At 33.1% G+C, this 25,296-nt stretch overlaps 1 long non-coding RNA gene across 5 annotated transcripts; it reads left to right on the forward strand.

The window, feature by feature from the left end:
- Nucleotides 1–52: 52 nt before the first annotated feature.
- Nucleotides 53–23,955, forward strand: LOC133199650 (uncharacterized). Of its 5 annotated transcripts, none has more exons than XR_009722810.1 (11): nucleotides 53–384; nucleotides 8,382–8,598; nucleotides 10,942–11,038; nucleotides 11,559–11,663; nucleotides 19,790–19,973; nucleotides 20,157–20,276; nucleotides 20,380–20,479; nucleotides 20,584–20,766; nucleotides 21,425–21,508; nucleotides 21,601–21,735; nucleotides 23,364–23,955. It is a non-coding gene; the product is annotated as an uncharacterized LOC133199650 (long non-coding RNA). The 5 variants fall into 5 exon arrangements; XR_009722813.1 differs by having other exon boundaries at nucleotides 21,445–21,508; XR_009722812.1 differs by lacking the exon at nucleotides 8,382–8,598 and adding an exon at nucleotides 7,279–7,340 and having other exon boundaries at nucleotides 55–384.
- The last annotated feature ends 1,341 nt before the right edge of the window (nucleotides 23,956–25,296 follow it).

Genomic DNA, 25,296 nt, shown 5'->3' on the forward strand with positions numbered 1-25,296 from the left:
GTATAAAGATTAAGAAATTTTTATTTTGTTGTTGCTAAATATTGCATTTATGATTTGTGTCCCAGGCCCTTAATCTTTAGACACCCTTCTGGATCCGCCACTGCCCTACAGTTACTGAGTTATATAGATTATGTATGTAGGGTCTTTTGTTGTTAAAATGACTTGTCCCACCCTAAAATGGCCAAAATAAGTACCTTTGCCATCATACTTTGCAACTGTCCCACTCTAAAAGTCATAAATATTGCCTGCATATTACAAGATTTTCACTTTTCAGAAATGTGCTGGTTACCGGAAGTTCACAAGAACCAGTTAAGCGAAGGTAACACCCTACAACATGAACATGAACTGATCACTGAGACTGCATTGCGTATGAAAGACAGTTTTGTAAGTATTTGTAAGCTTTAAAGTATAAAAATCTTCTCTTGTTACTTTTGAAGATGGAAATTTAGAAGATGCTTGAAGTTCATCGTATGTACTGTGAACTTTGGAAAGTTGTCACTTAGTTGAGAAAATTCGAACTAGGTCAGTTGTATGTGTCAATTTTTCGGAACGATAATCTTTAGGGTAGACTGGGGTAATTTCGACCACTTCTGCTGATTTGTGGCTTTCAATCCACAAAACACGACTGTTTTCAAATGTACTAGTTTAAAATTGATTCAAAGTAATTGAGAATGATTTTTTCTTCATATTTCTGCTTTAGGAGTTAAAAAATGCATAACAAATAATGAATTGGTTTAGAAATAAGTAAGCATGTTGCATGGGTTAATTTCGACCGGCTCGGGGTAATTTCGACCACAACAAACATCAAAAAGAAAGATAACTCTTGCAATGCATGTAAACTTTACCTGTCTCATTTTATTCAAAATTTATGGTCCGAGAAACTATACTGCCTTATTTAGAAAATACGTGTATCTATCTCTCTCAATAAAAAGATTAAAATGGATAGGTACTAGTATCCATACAGTAAAGGATTGGGTTGGGTTACTTAAGCTTTTCAATGTTGTCTTATAGACATCTTAATTCCTATTTCGATTCTAAATTCTGCTTTTAATTCGCTAACTCTATATTTTAAAATTGTGTTATAAAGTTATGCAAATAGATGAATTTTTCTCAGATTCCACAAATAATTTCTTTGTTATGATTTTTAAATTGTTCAACCCAAAAGGGATTTTATTTAATATCGTCTTTTCACAACAGAATCATTTAAATTGTATATATATATGTATAAGGTTTGAGCATAGCATTAGAATTGCGTATATTTTTCTTCACTAATTTTTACCATATACACATTCATTTGGAATGCGTTGTTTTACGTATTTTACGTGTTTTTTCTTTTAATTCTTAAAAGAGATATATCCTGAGAAATTCGATCAAGTCAATTAAATACATCGTCGGAAACCCACGGTCCGTCAAAAACATTCGTAACAATGGGAAAAAAAATACAAAAACCTGATTTTTTTTTACACATATATTCAATATTGCCTGCATCCTCTCTTTTGTTAATTTGACGGGTTTGGAATCTTATGGATTGCTCTCGCCATGTGTTATTTCAAAGCTAGTGCCGACTCCGTTTTCACTCGCACGTCGATCAGTGATGCACCCTCGTGAACGGCCCGGACAATACATGGCCATAGGAACCGGGGGAGGGGGGCACGGGGGGGCGTGCCCCCAATAATTTTGCCGATATATAGATTACTATAGAAAACATAGATACTATATGCTTGTGCCCCCTCAATAAAAACGTCTGATGAGTTTTTTTTTTTTTTTTTTTTTTTTGCTTGTCAAGAAATTTTGGTAGTTGATAGTGCCCCCTCAACTGAAAATGTATGGCTGTGCCCCGCCCCCCCCCCCCCAACTGAAATTGCTTCCAACGGGCCTGCAATATATATAGCTAGGCATGCATATGTTAATTAATCTGACATATTTTTTTTTAAATATAAAAGGTTATATGTAGTTAATATTGTAAATATACAGTATAATCATTTTTTTGGAAGATCTAACTCTGCATTAAACAGCTGTTAAAGACAACTTACACATATTTCAGAATAAGTGGTCGAATTTACCCCGCGTCCTTAAAGTCAGTAGGGCTAATTTCGACCAAAATCATATGGACGTTTCTTGTGCAATTTGAGAGAAATCCAAGATAAATTTGTAAAATTCTGCAACTTAGAGATATTCCAAGAAAAAATAAAACAATCTTAATTTAATTCGTGCTAAAGACTGTTGAACAAGGTCAAACTTAAAAAGAGGTTGTACGAGTTGTCTCTCTTGCATTTCCTTGATCAAATCAAGCACACTAAAGACGGGGACTTCGAACGTCAAACTGGAGACATAAATAATAGTAAAAATAGTATATTTATATCTCTGATCAAGCTATATTTGCGATGAATAATTATACTAGGAAACACTATTTGAGGAATAGTTTTCTATAATTCCGAATAAATTAAACTTGTCTTAACACTTCCGTAGATCTTTGTGGTGTTGTGTTCCTGTGGTCGAAATTAAACGGTGGTCGAAATTACCCTGACTTACCCTATAGTGCCCGTTTTATTCATTTTTTATACACGTACAATGAACACAGTTGGGCCTGCATTACAGTCTATCCTTGTTTGGGATTGGGAAACACAGAAAAGTTACAGTGTCTGTTTAAGGGTTTTTGGTCAACTCGTAACCAGCCTCGTATGATCGTATCTAGGTCAGATCTCCTCCTACAAGTAAGAGCCTCGGTTAAACGTCCCTACGCTCCTTATATACCTCGGAGCGCCAAGTCAAAAGTATATCGCCGTGAACCTCTAGCATGTTGAGTAGATCAGATCAAACCCAATAGGTCAACTCATATTAATGAAACGACAAAATTCAACTCGTAACCAGGAGAATTGTTACAAGCTGACTCCCCTATATAAATTGATGACAACTCATAACTTAACAATATTATACAATTAATTACCCCTTATGCGGTCAACATGGTAAAATAAGGACCCGAGACCTGGCCCACGAGGTGACCTGACCTGACCGAGGCCGCGTAGCGGCCGAGGTCAGGTCAGGTCAGCGAGTGGGCCAGGTCGAGGGTCCTTATTTTACCATGTTGAACTCATAAGGGGTAATCAATTGTTTTATTATACCGATATAAGTTAAGGCAATTTTTGTAAGCTTAATTACTAAAATAATCAATTACATGTATAAGACCTACGAACTGTTGTCAGTGTTCCATCGGGATCGGGATTCGCTAGTGAAGTTGTTTACTTTTCGGCTGCTAGTCTTGTAAGTTTTTGCACCGCCGATTTATTAAAACACTCTGTGATTGTCAGTAACATTGCATTTTTATAAATTCACAGATACCATTCCCGACTACAATGACAATCTGGTGCAGACTTTTACTGTACAAGAGAGCCGAGTCTGCGTTCGTTGAATTTGACATTGTATTGTAACGAAAGTTAATTTCACTGAAAACGATAAATGTTATGACGCATCTAAAGGCCAATCGTATTCCGTATCCTAAAAATACTATACATATTTTTATAACGGCAATTTTTGTAATGTACAATCATTACTGTATGCATATTTTTTTTTAATTTGAATGGAATTTGGATTAACAGGTCATTTTTAGCGGTCATTAATTTTATTGACCGGTCATTATACCCCACGTGCAATGATTCCTAGGTCATTATTGCTGTAAACGGTACTTTTTGGAGTCATTATTGAGTTTAAAAGCCTTCTAAAAAGCCAATCAAATTTGAGTATTCTTAATAGAGGTATAATAATAACAATTTATTACCTCTTCTGAGGTCAACATGGTGAAATACGGACCCAAGACTTGGTCTACGAGGTGAACTGACCTGACCATAGATAGAATGTTCTATCATTAAAATGATAAATGTCCTACGGACCCTGTTTAACAATAGAATGCATTCCGTGTATTGTCTATGTAGCAAAGAAAATACGGGAGATAACTCTAACTTTGTGCATTTACTATGAAATATCCCGAGAGTTCTGAATGTCAACATCTTGTGTAAATTTGAAACGAGTAAAAAATGTTGGTGAAAAAGTGTTGAATTCTTCCATTATATGGATTAAATTTTTAGATGAAAGGTATTTACAGTCTCAAAAGGTTTTTTATGATTAATTTGACTGTTATTTTCAATGCAACTTCATTAATTTTCTCCAAAATCATTTCGGAGCGATTCTGCAATTTTCTGCTATATTATTGGTATATGGGAGGGATTCTAACTGTAGTGAGGGCCTGTCCCAAGACACAGTTAGATTATTGTAATTAACCTGACCAAGGCCACGTAGTGGCCGAGGTCATGTATGGTTAGCAAGTCGGTCATGTCAAGGGTCCTTCTTTTCACCATGTGGAACTCATATGGGGTATCAATTGTTTTACAATACCGATAAGAAAATTATATATTATACACTTGAGTGCATGATATTGCATTACATTACCAATGTTTTTTGAATGGGATCTTGAATCGCTAGTGAAGTTGTTTATGCTGACTTCTGCAAGTTATGTTAGTTTTTGCATCATGATTTACTGATTAAAACAATTTTTGATTGACAGTAACATGCATTAAATTGTTATGCCCTGTTCACACGGAGAGTTTAATTCGCAGTAAATTAATGCGAAGTAAATAATGTGAATTAAAATAATGCAAATTAAATTGTGTTCACACTACAGCTTATGCGAAGTAAACTAATGGGAATTAAAATTTTATTTCTACAGTAAGGCTATTCAGTAAGGCTATTATGATGTCATTTTCAAATCACGTTGCCTTATGCGCAGCAAACCCATATTACATTCTGTTATAGTCTCTATGCACATTTCAGTGATTAACATAATTTTACTTTGTTTTCCACTAAAAAATAGCATAAGTATCCATATCTGTCCACAGACATGTGGCATGTGACTTAATTGTGCCATTACGCATGCGTCAAAATTTAATTCGAATTAGCTTCGCTTAGCGTTCACACGGAGCTAATGCGAAGTAATTTAATGTGCAGTTAATTAATTTGAATTAAACTAATTCGCATTAAATTCCCTGTGCGAATGCGATTCAAATTTAATTTGCAGTAACTTATGTTTAATTCGAATTAAACTCTCCGTGTGAACAGGGCATTATAATTGAAGTGAACTTTTACTGAGCAAAATGAAAATCTGGCGCAGAATTTTACTATAAAGAAGAGCCATGTCTGCATTTCCTGGAATTGTAACAAAATTTTCAAATGAATAAACAAATAAATTTTTTGACTTATAGGCCCTAGATCTGTTGTATTCCGTATCATAAACAGACAATGCAAATTTTATAACACACTTTTTTAACGTATAATCATTATTCTATGCATTAAGTCAGGGATCTATATACTAACGGGATAGGCATCTCCTTCAGTACCATGTTTACTCGCCCAAAACACTACAAGTTTTTCAAACTATGTTTATTCTCAGTAAAAAATTTGTTTTCCGATAAATGTAATCTGTTCTTTTTGTTTATTGGAATGGATATTTAATAAATTTTAAAGTATACGTTGTAAAATAATCTAAATGTAAAGCAAATTACCACCAAATTTTGCAATTCTCGGCCGATCAGGGGCATGTGTTGATTTAACATGTTTAAGTGATTCAAATTAAGAGATAATTATGGGATATTCCAAATTATTGACTCAACGAAATTGAGCCTATGATATTTTCTGAAAGAAGAACAGAGGCCAGTTTATATATATAATTATAATAGTAACTTGATCCGAAGAGCCGTATCATGTCAAGTTGACATGCATGGATCATCAGATCAAATGAGTTTGATCTGATGATCCGCGCCTGTCAACGAGACGTAATATGGGTCTCAGGATCAAGTTACTGTTATAATGATAAATTTATTATATACCCCTTTACAACTAGCAAAATATAATAAAAGGAAACTTTTAGGATCAATTACATAACTTTTATCCGTTAAGCAAACCATTTTATCAAGGAACTTTTTGATCCGTGAGAATAAAAACAGCATTTATCTGTGTCAACTCAAAACCATAATATGTTTGTATGTTAACATGTTAAGATTTGAATTGCCTTGGGTACAACTTGACAATGGCCATATGACATTGGGTGGCAGGGGATAGTTTCATACTATAGATTAGTACACGCTGTCAAATTTCTTTAAAAACTGAGATATCCCCTGATTGATGTGATATTTTATGTAGAAAAATGAATAGAATAATTATGGGATACATGTACATGTGCAGTGTAGCAGAGCTTGCTGAGAAAAATGATGTGCATCATGTAGGTGTCACTCTGATGCTTAGCATATATAGAGTTGTAAATGCAAAACTAAGACATTTGGTCAGTCGCAGAGGAAATTCAGCTGAAAAGCCGTGGTGTGCATCTCAGAGGGAAGGTGAATGGCCCCAGATCAATTGGTGAATTTTCATTAGGGCATGCATTGTTCTACAGAATACTGGGTGTTTTATCCTGCTCGCTCGGGAATGGGATGGGCTGTATAGGTGCGACAGCAGTCCAAATCTTGGAAAAACAAGCCAAAATCTTTGGAGACCTCCAAGTGCATTTTCGGTACATGTGCACTTTAATATGTAGGTTACATGTTATACGTTGACACATTTTTTGAGCTATAGATATATGAAATGCAATTAATTAGCACCCAAAAAACTGCCCCAAACTATGATCTGTTTTTATTGACCTCATGCATATGCCTACCCCCTCGGCACATGTTTGGCATTGAAAAAAAAAATTATCCCCTGCCACCTTGATAACAGATATGTGGAAATAAATTTTCTGTTTTTAGAACTTCATGGAGATTTGTCATCTATTACAGCAAGTATTTAGAATAAAATATATTTAAACCAAAATCATTTTTTAATGCCAACTTTTAGAGATCAAAGAGCGAGCCTAGATAATTAATTAGAATTTGTTAGTATGGTATTTCATTGTACATTTAAGGCCATTCCAAGTTTTTTCAATGTTTAGCGTCCGCGTGTGCCTTGGATTTTTTGACATCCCTTAACAAAAAAAAAAAACAAACAAACAAACAAAATCAGGAGTCCTGAAATTGTTTATTCTGGTCGATTCACTGAATTCTGTCAATTTCTCTAAGTATTTGTCTACAATATGCCATATTTGGAATATTTTAAGCATTTAATACCTTGATTTTGCTGAAGAATAAATATTTCTACGAGAAAAATAGATTAATGGAATCATATTCTTTGAATGACATCATTTTTATGGCTATAATGACTTGTGTTTTACTTTTTGGTTTGTGTGTTTTTTGCGAATAGGTAGGGAAGTATTTGAAAGATGGGTGGATGCTAAACATAGAAAAAACTTGGAATGGCCTAAGGTAATATTTTCCATATGCATCAATTTCATAAATCTGTGGTGCAGCCATGCAAAATGACTTGATATTTTGGAGTTAGGAACCACATCAGAGGAAAAGTTTGTTGCTTAGCCAGTGGATGTCAATATGTTGATTGGTGGCTCTGATTTTATTAGGTCACCTGAGTCACTCAGGTGACCTATTGCTACATGTATCTGTTTTCATCCGTCGTCGTGCGGGTGTGTGTCTTGCGTAAACTTTTTACATTTTCAACTTCTTCTCAAGAACCACCGGGCCAATTTCAACCAAACTTGCAACAAAGTATCCTTGGGTAAAGGTAATTCAAGTTTGTTCAAATGAAGCACCACACCGTCTTCCAAGGGGAGATAACTAAGAATTAGTGAAAAATTAATGGCATCTTTTAAAAATCTTCTTCTCAAGAACCACTGGACCAGGTAAGATGAAATTTATGTGGAAACATCCTCAGGTAGTGTAGACTCAAGTTTGTTAAAATCATAACTCCCAGGGGTAGGGTGGGGCCACAATGGACGAACAAAGTTTTACATTATAGGAATACATAGGAAAAATCTTTAAAAATCTTCTTCTCCAGAACCACTGGGCCAAGAAAGATAAAACTTACGTGGAAACATCCCCAGGTAGTGTAGATTCAAGTTTGTTCAAATCATGACCCCTGGGCAGGGGTGTGCAATTACAAAAATTAGTTACTAGCCTGGGCTAGTGGAAGTAACAAAGTTACTAGCTCGAGGTTGACAATCATCACTAGCCCATTAACTACCGAAAACAATACATGTATAAGTATAACAAAAAGGTAAAAAAAAAAAAAAATTAAGTTGAAATAAATAAAACAAATAATGGTTTCCACTATGTTATTGTCAGGTACTTCTCCCTATTTTTATTGAATATAATTGTGACAGTCACTGAAACGACTGGCGATAGCAACACACAATACATATATGTTGAAAAGAATTAAAGATTATGATTTTACAACAAGTTAATTCGTACATCAATTCAGTCGATGTAAATATACATATACTTTCGTTTCAGATTTACTAGCCCGACAGGCTAATGCAGTATAGATTTATGATAGCCCAACCTCTAAAATTGGTAGCCCTGAGCGTTGGGCAATGGTAATTGCACACCCCTGCCGGGGGCAGGGCGGGTCACAATGGGAGATCAAAGTTTTACATGGGAATACATTGGAAAAATCTTCTCCAGAACCACTGGGCCAAGAAAGATGAAACTGATGTAGAAACATCTTCAGGTAGTGTAGATTCAAATTTCTTAAAATGATGATCCCCGGGGAGGGTGGGGCCATAATGAACAATGAAATTTTTACATTGGAATACGTAGGAAAAATCTTGAAAAAATTATTTTCTCAAGAACAGCAAAGCCATGATTGGTTATATTTACATGGAAGCATCCTCAGGTAATATAGAGTGGGGCCACAATTTATGATCAAAGATTTACATATGAATACATAGGAAAAATCTTTAACAATCTTCTTCTCAAGAATAGCAAAGCCATGATTTGTCTTATTTATATGGAAGCATCCTTGGGTAATGTAAATTCAAATTTGTTCAAATCATGACCCCCTGGGGTAGGGAGGGGACACAACATGTGATCAAATTTTAGTTAGGAATATATATGAAAGATCATTTAAAAATTTTCTTCTCAAGAACAACAAAGCCATGATTAGTCATTTTAATACAGAAACATCTTCAGGTGCTGTAGATCACTAAATTTTCGGGACACTTCATTTTCGCGAGATAGTCACTGACTCCTCATTAGCGAGACAGAATATTCACGAAATGTGTTTGCTGTATATAATCTTTAGGAATACTAAGATAAGTGAGAATGAAATTTTCACGAGCACACTGTCTCACGTAATTACGCAAAAATAAAGTTCTTGTGAATAAAAAGTGTTTTACAGTAGTGTAGATTCAAGATTATTCAAATTATGACCCTCGGGGGTAGGGTGGGGGCATATTAGAAAATAAAACTTATAGGAAAAAAATCTAAATGGGGGACAGATTAGAACTTAATTTATAAGTTGTTACTGAATATTAGACTAATTATTTCAAAGATCATGATCATCCTATTTTTCTTGCTTTTGGGCAACAAATTAAGGTTCTATCAGTTTATTTTATACTCTATGGATCTTCTATGGATTATTGTTTTATACTCACGTGACCGTTAAGGCCCTTGGGCCTCTTGTTATATGATACATCATGGATATCATTTAATTTCGATGATGAATACCAAGAGTGCAGACTGCAATGAACTTACAAACTAGAAAATCAGGCTTTCTTGCATTTTGTGGGGTCAGCCAAATGGCACAGTGCACATTTTACACTAATACAGTGGCTATACAAGCTATAATTTGGGTCCATTAAAAATGAATTTGTAATTTTTTTTATTTGTTTACCGAATAAAATTATGAAAATGTTGTAAATCACACTTGAAATTGAACATGTGATTTAGATGGCAAATCATAATTATTGATTTTCGTTTGTGTCGGCATCCCGGTTAAAGTTTTAGGAGCAAGTCCATTCCCAAGTAACTATAAGCCATACCTGGACCCAACTTACATGGATGATGCATCTAGGGATGGACAATACTAGACTTGCTTCAGATACTGGATCTGACCTAAATTTTTCTAGATGAGTGACCAGGTTAAAGTTTTTGGAGCAAGTCCATGCATTTCCAAGTAACTAAGCCCTACCTGAACCAAAGTTGCATGGAGGATGCACCTAGGGATGGACACTACCAGACTTGCTTTGGATGCTGGATCTAACCTTTATTTTCCAGATGAGTAATTATTAGCCTTACCAGAACCAAACTAGCATGGAATGATGTATCTAAAGATGGACACAAGAAGACTTGCTTTTGATGCTGAATCTGACCTACATTTTTCAGATATGTGACCAGAGTAATGTCTTTGGAGTAGCTCTATCACTATATGACATGTTATGACTAAACTTGCATGGATGACGAAACTAGGGATGGACACTACCAGACATGCTATGGATGCTGGAACTGACCTACATTTTCTTTATGAGTAAACAGTTTAAGTTTAAAGTTTTTGGAGCAGGTCTATTCCCATGCAACTATAAGTCCTACTTTAACCAAACTTGCATTGATAATTGATCTCACACAAAATTGGTACAACCTTACAACCTACAACCTGGTACAACCTTGGTACAACCTTGATTTACCTTACTTATAGATAACACATGTACCATTCATTGAGCTTTGTAATCTTTGATTACCTATGTTTATATGTTTTAAAAAAAAATCAATAAACAGTTAACTTTTTTGTAAAAAGAATCACTAGTCAACCAAGAAACTTGTTTTCCCTTAGATCCAACACAAGTTTTGGTGGTCATTTGATTACAGGCAAAGAATTGATTAAAATTTAAAAAAAATCTTCTAATATTTGGTCGATAAAATATTTCAGGAGGGATCATTTCAATGACAAAACAAAATGTTAACAATGGTTTTCAAAAGGGTGTCAATTTCATTTGTTACCCTCCAAAACAGGCACCATTTATATAGTATGTTATGAATTAAAGCTTATGTATTCCCTGATCACATCTATTTTCAGAGAAGACGAATGTCACCTTCGTCAGAAGCAGATTTTTACTGCCAGGCTGGCTTTGACCAGAAAGGTTTTGAGATCAAATTTATATCAGACTATAAAAGTAAGTTTATATTATTTATTTACTCTCAACATCTGTGGTTTTGTTTTGTAAAGTGGATGGATGTAGAAAGAATGATAATATTGCTTGAATTTCATATTTTTTCATTACATGATTATAATTTTATATGCTCTTAATTTATAGTTTTGTGCAAAAAAGTTAAAATCCAGATTGATCTGTATTTAAATTTAAGTTTGTATATTTTTTCCAAAAAATATTTTTTGTATAATTTTTAACATAAATGATGTTTAAACAAATTGGAAATACTGGGGCTGATTTTAGAGCAATCCCCTAGTTACAATATGATGTCACACAAAGACATATTTAGCAGAAGACTTATACCTGGAAAATAAGATCTCAGAATCTGAATTGATAAATTTTTTTGTAATATTTTGTGTCTATAAGTAAGTCTTTTATTGAACCTATTTGACCAAAGTGAGCATCGTGGCCCATGGGCCTCTTGTTTGAAGACAGTTTTAATTTTTAAAAGGTGATGTTGAATCTAAATGCTTTGATGTTTTAGACATCCAAATGGCTAGCTCAGATGTGGAAGTGGAATCGGACCCTTTTAGTTGGGAATTCAATGGAAATTCATTTGACAGTGATGATGATGATGAGATTAATTCAGGTAATATATATAAATATAATTATACAAGTTGCACTACCCAGTCTTCTGTTAAGCTAATTTCATGATATCATAATGTCATAAAGAGGGATTTAATATTTATCATGTTTATTCACATGTTTTTGGACACAAACTATTTTTTGAGGCGCATCCCTAACAGCGATGTGGCCTCATTGCAGTCGACCCCCATTTCTTTTTTTCAATTACTGCGGCGACAAAGGACTCCACAATATTGATTCTAAATACGCCATTGAAAATAGAGCAAATGTATATTGACAAGTTGGTGATATTCATTGTCTATTTTAAATACCAAATAACATAAAATCTCACATATATATGTTGTTTATACTTTGAAAGCAACAAAGATAACAAAAAAGAAACAATTACAAAACAAAACAAAAATAGAGAAAGAGAGAAAACAACAACAAACAAACATGTGCTACGTGGAGTAAGATCTATTTACATCGCAACAGCTCTTGCCATAAATTATTAGGCCTTGTAATACGACATTACTTGTACGAATATCTGAGAAAAATATACAATAATTTTATTTTATAAAACATCACTAACAGTAGGAACAAGATGGTTGTTTTTATAGAAATAGAAGGGAAATCATTAATTTATTTTTTCACTTGATGAAACGAATAGTAAGATGTTCAACTGAATAAATTTTTGCAACAAGGGCCACCTTTCGCAGTCAAGACGAACTCTAAAAACGGCGTGAACTCCGAAAACGAAGTCTTTGGCTCCATCATGCATTGCGGCAAAATGGTGTCCGATGTAAACAAACGATGGATTGTCGTTCGCTTTCTTCAAATATACGGCTGCATAATGGCAGTATTTAGTGCATTGTGACTTTACTTTAATTTTTGTTGAATGGATAATTATATTTATGAAATTATTTTGTGGATATTGACTTATTTATTGCTTCAAACTCTTGCATAGTAGTAAATTGGATTATACGACATCGAATTCAATACTGCCGGTAAGAATTATTTTCTTATTTGATTTATTGTCTCCTTGATTTAAATTTTATGTTGTTCCTACGATATCTAGGTGCTTTTACTTGTTTTTGAAGACACCCAGCTTGTATTATTTTAATTAGAAAATGCGCATTTTTCACTACGGAGCAGAGATATTCACAGGTTTATATTTAGAAGACATGTTGTGACCTTAATTTCTAGAAGAGTGGTTTTTAAAGATTTCATTTTGATAGCTAATAGTTTTAAAAATGTTTTCATTATAATATATGTTGGTATGTGATAAAAAAAAATCGGTAAATAACCATGGTAAGAACTTACGCGTTCAATTCAGATGTCGTACACAAATAAAAATACTGGAATGCTAATATATGTGTAAAATTCAGTCAAGTTTTTAACAGTTACAAGTTTTTGTAGACCCATCATTTTTGCCAAAAAATCGCTATTTTTTGTGCGTGTGCGCATGCGCGGACTCTATTTTCGAAGTCTTTTTCAGTCTCAATTTCTTACTTCCGGAAAAGCAAAGCTGTTTTTGGAGTTCGTCTAGACTGTTTTGGGAAAAAAATTCCACGAGGAAGGGTGACACGAAACGGTGAAATGATCGGTTTTTGGTAAAATGTCAGTTGAGTATGATAAAATATCTGATAAAAAATTGCAATGACAGTGGATTTCAATTTATAGGTTTACTAATACCGTATAAACAAAGACTTTTTGAGTTAATTTTATCGAAAATATCGGAAGAAACGTGTTTCATAGTATACCGTATACCACTCCCGATTGTTTTTTTTTTCAGTCCGAATTATATGAACATTTCATGTATCCCACTATGGTTTACGTATTATGTCATTTTGATTGATAAAACTAGTCTAAGACAAAGTATTGATATTTAAAAAAAAAATGCTCATAATGAAAGAAACGGAAAAAATTCAGATATGAAATTATATAGAATTATTCAATAATCATTCATTTCTAAATTCTTGTTCATTATTTCATCTTTCTACTATGTTTATAATGAAAGAATAAAAAAAATAAAAGTATAATTAAAATCAATTATAGATTAATTTAAATATCAATGAATTATAATTGATATATCAGACTATCTTTAAAAAAATGTTTGTTTGCCCTCTTCCGACCGACTAAAAAAATGCCACGACTCAAAATCTTTTTTTAACCTCAAAGAAATGATATTTTTAATTTTTATTTTTATTCCTGATTTTTTTTCGTTCCCTCAAGATGTATGTCGAATTTTTCTGAGTAAAAAAATTTGAGTTTTCTACCTTCAGTGCGATGCATCTCTCAGGCCTTCAGGCCTTTGATTTTATGTAATGCCACCATCAGTATCAATACTTCATAAAGATAAGCTTCACCCAGTCTGACTATTAAGCTAGATTTATAATAAGGTTACGAACAAGGATATATTTTCATCAAGGAGCAGTGGTCTAGCTTCCATTTGTTGCAGTGTCTCCTAAATTGTGCACATCATTGAAGAACCATTTATAAAATTTTCAAATCAATCAGCCAGAACATTGTTATAGCAAACATGCTTAAAATGAATTTATATGCTTACATTGAAGTGATTTCCTTCCCCATAGATTTAAAAGTGTTGTAAATGGAAAGTTTATGTTTATAAAGAATTAAATATTTTGGTCCCCAGCTCTTTGCTATTGTAAGCATGTTTTACTGTATTACTCCCTGTTGTTTGAATAATTAATTTATCTTTATTTTGTGTGATGCCATTTTAACCATTTCTACTAGTGTTGTCAACGAGTACCTGGTTAACCGGTTAATCAGCAAACAATGCGAGTATCAGTTAGTAAAACTGCTACTCAGTTACTCGGATATATAGACAAAAGTAGAAAAGAAATGTTATTTTGTTCAGAAATGAATGTACACCTCTACCATTTTATTTACCGTTATTTAACGTTAGACTTGATCTAGCGTTTCACAAACATGACCGATTTGTTTTGATAACACTTAGTTTTCACAGTTTATCTAATCGATGGCTTTGATTGCCAAGCAGTATACAATGTAGAAAACCTGGGTTAATTATAATTACCTCACTTATACTGTGCTAGTCCACAGTACAGGATTAATTTTAAACAAGATGCCTCCACAGCCATCAAAAGCATAGATTCCGAAATGTTTTAAAAGAATTTAAATCCGAAAGGTGTAAAATATGTAAAATGAAATTAACATACACAGAAACAAAACTAAAGTAAGTTTATATTTAGGACATCCGCAAAAATTGCCAACTATTACAGGATATTCAAGAACAAATTCATTTAGAAGCTTTAATTTGTCTTTGTGTAATTAAAAATAAATAAATGAAATGCATCTACAGTGCATTTGCGTTTGATATTGGCCAGTATGTAAATGTTAAACATGGAAATTGTAATGACGTTACATATATTACAGTTATTATTGAATACATACCATGAGCAAGGATGTTTAAAGGTCTAAAAAAAAATCCATCCGTGTAACCGTTTACTTGATCAGAAAAGTAAGCGAGTAACCGGTTACTAAAAATTGTCCGATTTGACAACACTTATAAGTATCAACACATAATTATAAGATTGGATGCTGCTCGGTTCGAATGGCCACAGTCATTTTTATGACATAATTGAAGACATATTACTGGCATTTTGTTTTTCTCACATTACTTGAATTCTTGGTTGCCTACAACAAAAATATTTAAATTGATATATGTAACAGAGATTTAATTTGCAAATTTAAAAATAATGTTACAGTAGTTAAGAACTGGAATTAGTATAAAAGTAAGAAGAACTGGTATACATTGCTAACACAATGAAGCATCGGAAAAGTATTGAAATTATGAAGAATAAGAATCAGAGTGAAATGTATTGAGCATGGATATGAAAAGAAGTGACATACTGTTATGAATGAGATTGAGTGGCCTCTTGCTTTTACTTAAGGATTTTCCAAAACACTGATTGATTTGTATTTGAGAATAAATTGTAGGATTCTTATGAGATGCAAATCCAATTTAAAAGCTTCATCAAATTAAAGACAGACTGAATTATATGTCAAAAGAATGTGAAATGGCATTTCATTTTGAAATAAAAACATGATTTCAACTCAGAAAAACCAATGGGGTACAAAGTAAACAAACTGGAGTGACATATTACCTAGATTCTCTCTAATGGTTAATACATGTATGTTTAATTTGGGATGATTATTTTGATTCCATATTTCTTCTATGATATGCATTATAGATAAGTCTACTAAACATGTTTTATAGAGTTCACTACCCCAGGAGGTTAAATATTATGATTAGATATTATATCATGTTTTTTGTTTTGTTGTTTGTTTGTTTGGCGGGGGGGGGGGGGGGGGGGGGTTGCTGTTTACCAATCTCCTATGCAGAGTAGTCGTTCGTTCCTCTCTCAAACCTCTGCAATGGGCTCGCGTCAAGATTTTTGACATAACGTAAAAAACATAATATTTCAAGGATTATTTCTTTATTATTACTTTCATTCTGAATGAAATATATTCATGTTACAGACATACATTTTTAGGGAAAAAAATATAAATTTTGCTATTTTCTATTCAGGGATATACTTTCATTGTTTATAATACTAGTTGAGCCATATATAATTTATCCATAGTAGGAACAAGTTGATGATGAATTTACTGCAAAGGAAATGTAGTTTGTTTTAACATTGCCAAATCACTCATTGTGTTCATAGTTAAGTGCTAGGTATTGCAAATTAAAAATCCTATTACAATACCTTGGATACATTGCAATATTAAATTTTGTATTGAAATATATTACAATATAACATTATTTCTATCTTTTTTATTTTTTTTTTTTCTTTTTTCATCAAAGACGAAACATGTAGTATATTTTTTTCCTTCATTCCATAGCAACATTGATGTGAAGCCAGCAATTTTTTTCATGCTACGTACAGTATCTAATAATCTCTGCATTAGTCACATACCTCAGTATTTGTGTCGACGTTTTGAGTTTCTATCTTTAACTTTAAAATTTATCACGCAGATGTAGTGAATTTCCGTGTCAGAGGACAGTAATTGCACACGTAGTGATTTTCCTTCCCAGAGTATATTATTTACACACACATGTAGTGAGTTTCCTTGCCAGAGTACATTATTTACACATATGTAGTGAGTTTCCTTGCCAGAGTATATTATTTACACAGATGTAGTGAGTTTCCTTGTCTGTTTAAAATTATCACACACATGTAGTGAGTTTCCTTGCCAGAGTAAATTATTTACACAGATGTAGTGAGTTTCCTTGCCAAAGTACATTATTTGCACACATGTAGTGAGTTTCCTTGCCAGGGTAAATTATTTACACTCATGTAGTGAGTTTCCTTGCCAGAGTACATTATTTACACATATGTAGTGAGTTTCCTTGCCAGAGTATATTATTTACACACACGTAGTGAGTTTCCTTGTCTGTTTAAAATTATCATACACATGTAGTGAGTTTCCTTGCCAGAGTACATTATTTGCACACATGTAGTAAGTTTCCTTGCCAGAGTACATTATTTACACACATGTAGTGAGTTTCCATGCCAGAGTACATTATTAACACACATGTAGTGAGTTTCCTTGCCAGAGTGCATTATTTACCCACATGTAGTGAGTTTCCCTGTCTGTATACATTTATCACACAGATGTTGTGAGTTTCCTTGCATTGGTTTATTTTCATTTTCGATCAATGTTTGGAATCAGCTTCTAGTGTTTCAATGTTATCGATTATAATCAGACACCAGATTTCTACTTTACAAAGCATAATTTTGAAAATTTAAATTCAAAAGTAATGAGAATCTTTTATCAAGTATATTTTTAGAATCTACACACCTAGCTTAATTAAAAATCAAAACAAAAAAAAGGGGTTAATGTGCTTCTCTTGGCGCTATTGAGCATTTAGTTTGACTTTTTTGCACTGTAAATACGTCTTAACAGAAATCAATTTTTAAAGTTTTTCCTCCAATATTTTTTTCAAATAAATTATGGGAACAAACACAGTCTTATTTCACCTTGAATATATAGGTGTATTAAAATTTGTGACAACAAAAAATTTTCAAATTACTTCGCAAGTTCAATTATTTGACCTTTTTGCACTCAGAAAATATTTTTCTGGCATTAAAAAATTTATCAAGCAATAAAATATCTTGAAAGTAATGACATTTTACTGAATTTAAGAAGAATGGTTAAAAGTATTTTATATATTCAGAAAAGAAAATTAAAAGTGGGGGTCTGTGATGTTAATTTTTAGATATTACCAAAATAGTGCTAATTTTAAGCTTAATTTAATTTTTTTCTGGATTTTCACAATATATTTGCTATACTTATCAAATATAATGATAGAATTCATGATATTTTATTTGATATATAATTTAGGACCAGCATAAAACAATTCATGGCTCAGAATAACTCTGTGTGTAGGCTGCATGGAAAAATAGGAATCCAAACTTAGCATACTTTAAATACTTTGAAAGAGAAAGAAATGATCATTTTCTTCTAAAAAAAACCTTCCGCCACAAAATATACTGTATGTGTCCATAAAATAGTGTATTCAAAATTTAGCGAAATCACTGGGTTTTGAGGTGTTGGCGACATCATGAATTAGCGCTCTAAATGTCTGTACCATATATTGTATTTATAAATGATTTCTTAGTGGTATTCATGAATTAGGGCATTGTTGTCTGCACCAAGGGCCCCCTAAAATATGAAGCCTGCTTTTTTAAGTACACATACAGTAGTTCCTCACTTAATGCTTTTGGTATGGAATTTAATCATGGAGTTTTAACTGAATATATTTTAATTGGTATTGTAGAATCCAAATTTATTGTAAGAACTAAAACATTATGCAAAAGTGGAAATATAGGTTAAGACAAAAATCTACTCAAAAGCTCAGGAGCATTTTACTTCTTCTGGAGAACCACTTAGCAATTTTAATTTGTTTAAATGAATGGTGACCAACTTTTCAAGGAGAAGTAGCTATGAAACAGTGAAAATTTGATTCATATAAAAGTCTCCTTTTTATAAACCATTGAAACTTATGTGGAAGTGTCCTGACATGGTATAGATTCAAGTTTGCATGTTCAAATCTGACTTAATGGGGTAGGTGGAACCAGTATGGAATCAATATTTTTTTTACATCAACATATAAAAAAAAATGTCATAATAAGATGCGGTCATAACATGGTAGTTTGTTCAATTGTCTTTTTGTAATTAAAAATGAATAAATGAAGTGCATCTACAGTGGGGTAGGATAGGGCTACAATGAAGGATTGAAGTTTTTCATTGGAATGTATGTCACAACAGGACATTGATTAGTGATATTAATGTCCTAGCTGTTATCCTCAGAAAGTGCTGTACAATTTTTTTCCCAATCATGGTTCCTAGAGGTACCCGTAGAGTGGCACAACAATAGTGGATTAAAGTTTTTTGTGGGAATATAAAGGAAAAAATGTTTAAAATAAAAAAGAAATGGAATTTTTTTTTTAAATACAATGTATTTTGTGATAAAGAACAAACAGCAGCATTTTTTTTTCTTCCATAACTGGTACCATTGAACAGAGCCATTCCACCAAAAATGTTAATTATTCCTAGTTTGAGAGCATTAATATTTTTCATCAAATTTTGAATTCGTCTATTTTTATGAGGAAAAAATTGTAAAATGCTAAGTTCAAGATCTTTGGGATTGGTATTTTGACATGTTTGACTACTTTGTATGGACATTCTTTAAATAGTGCACTGTGCACAAATTTGGTTGAGAATGCACATTTAGTTAAGTATTTTAGTATATCCCTATTCGTTCAAGCTATATATACTGTCCTGTCTGTCCACTTTATTTTGCAAGTCATCTAAATATTTAAGTGGTAGCCAAAGAAATTCATTTTCAGGTGATTGATTAGTTTTTGTAGATGTGTATGAATTTTGATCTCTCCCCTGAAGCTAAGCTGAAGTGAAGTAATAATTCTGTTGAACATGAATTGTTAGATATCAAATGAATTCCAAACTTTAAGACTTCGTTTCAATATGAAGGGATATGTTAAGATTCGAGCATTGATTGGTGTATACAATTAAAAGAATGTCTTTGTGCTTGCATGATGAACTGGGTTGAAAAATTTTGAAAATATTAAATGTTTCCCTCAGCTTGTTGTGATCCTCCTGGACATCCAAGTGTTTTCGACATTGATGAAGATTTTGTCAATCTCTCTCTTGGACCAAACCAAGAAATGATGGTTTTAAGAAGATTATAGGATATGTCATAGAATACGAAGACCCCACCACTTGAGGCAGGCTAATGACTACCCAGTAGATGAGTGTGTTTATGAGGGTGAGTAACTGATTACTTGTTGACACATGTATCTTTCTTATGAACTAGTAAGCGGATTTACATGTCCTTTTGTTGCATGTAATTAGTATATTATGGCTGAAAACTGTGAAAAGATGTTTTACAAAAGTGATTCTTGAAATTTGTTTTGTTTACAAAACTTGAATTTGAGAGTTTTTTCATCAGTGAAGGGATTAAAAAAGGACAAGGAATACAACTTCCACATACAGGCCAAGAATCTTGAAGGTTTTCAAATTAGTGAGTCTAGTGATGTGATTGGTCCCATAACTCCCAAGCCCAAATACAGTAAGTATATTTGAAAAAAATTATAACATTTTAAAAAACAATTACCATATTGTACTTTATTTTCAATTATTTTTTCTTTCACGTTTTTAAACTTTTATTTTAGCCAAGGTTTTGCCACCTGGTGTACCAGAGGCTGTCAACAATTCTATAACTTTTTCTGAAATGGGAACCACCTAAACATAATGGTGGCTGTAAAATTACAGGTACTAATTTAAAAGTAGAATAAAAAAAGAAAAAGGGAAATGTTGATCTCTGTTCAAAACCACATAAACACTGTAGCAGTTGATAATATTGATTATCTTTGTAGACTACCTTGTAGAAGAGAGGTTTAAGGGAACAGAGAAATGAGTACCCCTGCACTGACCCCTCTTTACTGTCACCGATCTTCCTCAGGACTCAGAGTGGGAGTTTAGAGTTACAGCTGATAACTTTGCTGGAAACTGTGAGCCCAGTCTGTGCTCACCAGCATACAAAATCCAGGAGAAGATTGGTATGTTGTCAAGTTAATAAATGTATCGTACACTATTATGGTACTAGAAAAAAGATTTGGAGGTCAAATTAAACCATAATGTGTATTTTCTTCTCAAAGCCCATAATACTCTCACTTTACTGGTCAGGAGCTGAAATTTATGTGAAAGCTTCCTGATGTAATAAAGATTTTAAATTGTTCAAAAAATGGCCTTTGAGGTAGATGGGGCCACAATAGGGGATCAAAGATTTACCTTGAAATATATACATACATTTATGTACTGGTTAAAATCTTTACGAATCCTCTTAAGAACAACTGGACCACAAAAAGTATTTTTAAACCTTCTTGTAGCTTCCTTTTTGTTCAAATCATGGCCAAAGGGAGGAAGGAAGGAGGGGGGGGGGGATAGTGGATTCAGAGACCCTTTAGAGTTAGGATAGGGTCATAATATGAGTTCACAATTTTGCATGAGAAAATTAAGGAGAAAAACTCTTTATAAACATTAAGAAAAGCTTCTTTTACATGGGAAATGTTGTAGCCCATGGGACTCTTCTTTGCATGCATAGTAAAGGCAAAAAGAAAAAAATAGATAACCCCTATTGTATTCATAAATTTGAATCTTACTTTTTAAGAAAAGTGTTATTTTCCAATTTAATATCTAATTTGAATGTTTTGACAGAGTCTTTTGCAATTGGGCAGGATGAGGAATCACACCAATCATTTGTAAATGAAAGCAGCAGTCATGATGTTGTCAATGAGAATGGTAATCTATATTTATGATGTTGTTTCGATGTTACAAATTAAAAGTTAACCCCATAAAAATGAACAGTCTTAAAATGATAATTTCTTTTTTAGAATTTTAAATAGGACATGATACAGGGCCACTTTTAAGTGATGAAGCAGACGAGTATGATGATGGTTATGATGATGAATCATACCATCCTTCAAGCGATGAAAAAAGCTGTGATGAAGATACCATTAATGATCTTGGTAATAAAGCTGAAAACAGAACTTTCTTAAGCTCAAGTAAGCTTTTCTGATCAAAGTTTGTCCATTGTCGATCTCCAGCGTCACTGTTGTTTCAAATTTTCAGCTCCTTCTCAAGAACCACTGTGTCAATTTCAACCAAACTTGCCACAAAGTATTCTTCGGTGGGGGATTCAAGTTTGTTCACATGAAAGGCATCACCCTATTTTAAGGGGATATAATCAAAAATAAGTGCAAATTTGATGGCATCTTTAAAAAAATTTTCTCCAGAAACAATGGGCAGAGTTGTTTACTTGTACAGCTTTTTAGTATTTTCCATGAATCTTCGAGTAAAAAAGTGCTCTACAGATTCACGTTGAAAATATACAGATTTTCCCTAAAGACGGAAAAAATCAGAGTCGTTCCCGAAATTTGCCAATCAGTTTGATAAAGAAGCTTGTTGATTGAAGTGGTCTTATCAAAAATGATCTAAAAACAATATAATTACGGCAAATGTAAAATATGTAAGCAACAGTAGACAGCATATGGTGACTTGCGTAGTTAGTGCTTAGTATTTGTATAACAAGGGGTTCTTCATATAAAAATGTCTAATAAGCTGAGTTGCATTTTTACTGACAAACTGCTCAAAATACTGACAACTTCTAGAATACTGACATCAGTTAGAAAAGTTAAACAGGTCTGAGTGGGCCAGAAAAATTATTCTCCAGAACAGCAAAGCCATGACAAGTCATATTAATACAGAAGCATTCTCAGGTAATGTAGCTTGAAGTTTTATCAACAAATGACCCCTGGCAGAAGGGTGGGGACACAATGGGGCATAAGACTTTTACATGGAATTATATAGAAAATGTCTTTAAAGGCCTTCTTCTCAAGAACAACAAAGCCATGATTTGTTATATTAATACAGGAGTATTTTTCAGGTAGTGTACATTCAAATTTATTCAAATCATAACATCAAGGGGTAGGATGGGAGAAGTAGTTTCAGGTTTGTTCAAATCATCACCCACAGGGCATAGGGTGGCACCAATTGTATAATTACTCAAACTTTCCAATACTGAACTGATTTCTGCTTTTCTCTTGCAAAAGGGCTCAGGTGTCATGGACCATGGGCCTCTTGTATAAGGTGCTATGTATTACATTGTACAATATGTAGATTGTTTAAAGTGAATTAAAATTCTGGCAGAATTTCTGTCTTGAATTTTAAGTATGACTGTTTCTTTATTACAGTTAAGGATTAATTCCATAAGTTGTTTTTTTTCTCCAGACATGATCACAGTCTGATAAATTGACAAAATTCATTTTAAATAAATTACTTTCCTTTGCATTACATTAACATGATGTTCATTAGCCAGCATTATAAATTATAAATATCTCCATAAGGAGCTTACATAGAGTGTTTCAATCATGCCTAACAGATTGAAGTATGGAAAAACAACTTTCATACCTCTTCATTAGGTTTGAATGGGTAAGATGAGGCCATAATAGGCAATCAAAGCTTTACATAGGGATATATAGGGGGGAAATGTGCAGGGCCATTGTGACTTGGGTGAGCCATGTGGCCCATTGGCCTCTTCTATAAAAATAAAGATGAATCCCTTTTGTCAATACATGTACATATATAATAATTTCAGATATGCCCAGTAAGCCTCTCAAATCTGAAATGCAGCAGAAACAAGCTGCACTTGCAAGTGACAGCGAAAAGGACAGTGAATGTGAAGATGATCATGATGATGTCGGCAAAGTTTTACCACAGTCAGAGAAGCAAAAGACCAGGTTTTTAGAGGCCAAAAACATCGTCTGGAAACTATGATAATAAAAAACATTCATGTCTCTTTTGTGAGAAGTTTTGCCAGCAGGCAGTTGATAGTATGCATATCATATAAGCCCATAGCTCTTTAAGTACAAAAAATTGTGAGATTCATTTTTGCATATAGGTTCAGGATGGAGCTGAATATTGAAAAAATATATCCTATAAATTTTTTTTTCATGGACATGTAGCAGACAGCTGTTTGCATAATTTAAGCAAGTAATTATTTTTTAACCAAAATTTGTGAAATTTATCGCTCATGACCCATTGTTCATGCAAGGTTTACCTATTTATATTGACACTGCAACAGGCCCATAGAACCCCCCCCCCCCACACTTTTTCTGAGTATAGTATTTTGCTATAGTAAAGTATCCTTTATATCCTGGTTGCCCCTCCCCCCCCCTTTTTGTTGCAATAAGGCCAGTTCAGTAAATAATGTTTTTTTTTGCTTGTCAGATATTTTTTGAAGTCCCCCCTACTTTTGAAACCCTTGCTATGGGCTGTAAATTGAAGTTTTAAAAAATCCTTTACTGGTGAACATCTAGCAGGCAAACTAGCAGGCATAAAATTAAATATGAAGATTATGAATAGTAATCAAACTCAAAAGTCCATTAGAATAATCCATATTCGTAGCAAAGCAAACATGGACCTCTAAAATTAATCTTAATTAATGCTTAGCCCTCTAATTGAAGGCTTCTTCATGTTTCAGGCCCATGAAAAGGCAGAGTTAGTCATAAATTAGAATGTTTTATACAGTATTAGCCAGTATACCTTATCATCTTTACTTTTGAACTTCTAGGAGTTCAGCTGCATCAATATGATAATAAATATAGAATTCTTGTGAAAATTTACGATTTTTGTTGCATGGGTCTAGATTTCTAGATCCAGGCGGTTTTGAAATGACCACAGCCTGAGAAATTCATAATACTCAGGTAATAGTCATAGCCTAGGGCCTTTTGTTGCATTTTAAACACAGGAAGTTATTAACTGCGTGATATTTATATTTCTTGCTTGGTTTTCAGCTTTAAGCTTAAAGAGTTTTTTTTATTTCAAAACTTGTATGTTGTTTAATGCACTAAGAAAATGCCACTATATTTTGCACAAATACTGACTGATTGTCCTTGGTTGTTCTGTGAAAATAAACTTATTTTGGATACCTTAAAAATTAACAGCAAGAATTATCTATTAACACTTGGCTTATACATGTGTATCTTATTTCATGTCAGCATTCTTTTTATGTACTTTTTTGTATAGTTGATGCAATTAAATTGTTTCATGCAAACAAACCGTCTTTTTTGTTTGATCTTTCAAAATGTTGTAAAACATTTGAGCAAAGGGATAAGAAAACTAAAGGGTGCTGTATGAACTGCATTTCGTAAAAAATCATGGTTTTAGAGACCAACATATCTGAGCAATGGGATTTTTAAATGCTGAATTGGAAAATGAAATGATAGAATGTTATGCATAAAAAAACAATGAAGTAGACTTTCCCCACCAAAGTAATTTCAGTTTTTTGAAGTCATTAAATTGCAAGAATAAATAAGAGGGATCATTATTTTTCCCCTTATTTCAGGTCCGTAGAACGCGGAGGCTACCCCCCCCCTTTTCTGAATATACTATATTACTATTGTAAATTTTCCTTTGAATGCTGGTTGTGGTGTCATCCACATAAAAAAGAACGAGATGTTATTACATGAACAGTAGTTAAGTAATTTGTAATCCTATAAAATTCTTGTTAAGAAAAAAATAAACTCTTT

This window comes from Saccostrea echinata, unplaced genomic scaffold (assembly GCF_033153115.1).
Source record: "Saccostrea echinata isolate AGI-Se365-2 ecotype Australia unplaced genomic scaffold, CSIRO_AGI_Sech_v1 ptg000002l, whole genome shotgun sequence".
Taxonomy (NCBI): domain Eukaryota; kingdom Metazoa; phylum Mollusca; class Bivalvia; order Ostreida; family Ostreidae; genus Saccostrea; species Saccostrea echinata.